Source organism: Octopus bimaculoides, chromosome 22 (genome assembly GCF_001194135.2).
Source record: "Octopus bimaculoides isolate UCB-OBI-ISO-001 chromosome 22, ASM119413v2, whole genome shotgun sequence".
Lineage (NCBI taxonomy): Eukaryota > Metazoa > Mollusca > Cephalopoda > Octopoda > Octopodidae > Octopus > Octopus bimaculoides.
In genome coordinates this window covers 37,504,005-37,505,859 of record NC_069002.1, presented here as the reverse complement: position 1 = coordinate 37,505,859, position 1,855 = coordinate 37,504,005, and the positions used below count along the sequence as shown (strand labels likewise).

The following is a 1,855-nucleotide window of genomic DNA, read 5'->3' as shown; positions in this document are numbered from 1 at the left end:
ATATATATATATATATATATATATATATATATATATATATATATATATATACACTAGCAGGTGTACCCAACGTTGCCTGGGTTTATTAGTTCGAAAAGGTTTAGATACTAATAAAGCGATTAACACCCCCTCCCCTCCCTTAAACACCTTTCATGCTTCACTGCTAAACTAACACCTAAGTAACTCTTGAAGGGAATCGCACGTGCAATATTTCGACAAGAATCAATGAAAGAAATAAAGCAACAAAAATTATAACAGCAATAATGTAAGACTGAAATATGGCGCCAGTACGGTAAGTCTCCAAAACTTCCTTATAAAGAAAATTTTTAGGTGATAAAGGCATGTAAACTGTTCCTACTTCCCACTCTTGAGCAGGCAACCTACAGTGGACTGTGTGAAATGCATGGTTCGGCAAAGTAAAGTCTAACGACAGACAGCGACTGCCCCCCGGTCTTATTAATGGACATGGTGTAACTGAGTCTAATTGGAAACTGCACTCTGCAGAATGTGAATGGTAAGTCAGCAGCCGAAGGCACAAAGGGAATTCGCGGTATGAAGACGTCTTAACCTTTACCACAGATGGTCATAATCATTGCTTAATGACATTGGGAAGTAATTTTGTGATAACAAGGCGTGTACCGTTGTACAACTTTGGTGGATTTAAATTCCTTATCAGCATAACAGGGCTACCAACTTTAAGAGTTAGAATATGTGGAGGTACACCTGAAGGTTCCAAAGAATTCAAAAATTCATTGGGATAATCAACTACCTCATCTTGATTGGGAATGGTGTCTAACTGTCTTATAGACTGTCACGTCCCTAGGCAAATGCAGTAAGATGCTGTTGTTGATTGCACTGACGGCAACGTTTTTAGGAGCCAAAATGGCTCTTTGGCAAAGCCAATCTAGATCTCTGTTGTGGACTTCTAGGTCTGGGAAGACCTGGTCCTGAAGACTCTGGATAGTACAGGCTATTGTGCAAATGTTACTTATGTCAACTTCTTCATTTCCGTCTGGAACTTCACCATTGCCAAGAAGGAGAATATCCCTTGCAAAATCTTCTGACAATGGGTCTTCATGGAGTCACGCTCTCATGTTGGATTCTAACTTTAAAGTAACAACATGATCCCATAGAGGTGAAGACTTAAGACATGCCATAACTTCATCCACACTTGTGCCTTTCAGAATCACTAGCAAGGTTTGTCTCAAGTCCCCAGATAGCAAGTCAGTGACCCCCCCCCCCATCGGTTCGTGGCTTTCCTTTAGTCTCGCAAAGTTCTATCTAATGCCTCAAGGGCACTCTTGTGAGCCATTGTGCATTCATCCCAAACAATCAGGTGGCATTGTGTGAGCAATTGCTCGTTGTCCAACGTCTTTGAAATGTTGCAAACAGGCATTGGTGAACTTACGAGGTTAAGGGGAAGCTTAAACGTAGAGTGTGCAGTCCTTCCACCAGGGAGCAGAGTAGCAGCTATGCCCGAAGTTTCCACAGCTATTGTGATGCACTTTTGTAGCCTTACTTTTGCAAGAATGAGTCTAGTTACGAACATTTTGCCTGTCCCGCCAGGAGCATTAAGAAAGAAAACGCCACCTTTATGACCCTGGTCATTTTCATAGCATTTTTTGATTGCCTTGATAACTGACGAGATGCCGGAGCAGATTTCCGTCCCAACATCCGAAACTCAGAGTTTTATTATGGCAACCGAATAATTGTCACATATTATATTACAGATAAATTCCTCTATTTACATAATATCAAGGTCTCATTCATTCTTTTGTTGTCTTACCATTACTATTAATATAAATATATATATATATATATATATATATATATATATGAGTGTGTATTTTTACTG

General features: G+C 39.8%; 2 protein-coding genes across 3 annotated transcripts in view; one reads left to right on the top strand and one right to left on the bottom strand.

Annotated features, from left to right (window-relative positions):
* Positions 1 to 1,855, top strand: part of LOC106877694 (cytosolic Fe-S cluster assembly factor narfl) — a 25,574-nt gene that overhangs the window by 1,113 nt on the left and 22,606 nt on the right. The window contains exon 1 of one of the 2 annotated variants that reach the window (XM_014926645.2): positions 131 to 292. The exons of the other annotated variant lie outside the window; for it this stretch is intronic. The gene's annotated coding sequence lies outside the window, so the exon portion shown is untranslated. Of the gene's footprint in view, positions 1 to 130; positions 293 to 1,855 lie in introns of those variants that run through there. 2 annotated transcript variants of the gene reach the window in all.
* Positions 1 to 1,855, bottom strand: part of LOC106877696 (target of rapamycin complex subunit lst8) — a 21,958-nt gene that overhangs the window by 13,705 nt on the left and 6,398 nt on the right. The gene's annotated exons all lie outside the window — the stretch shown is intronic.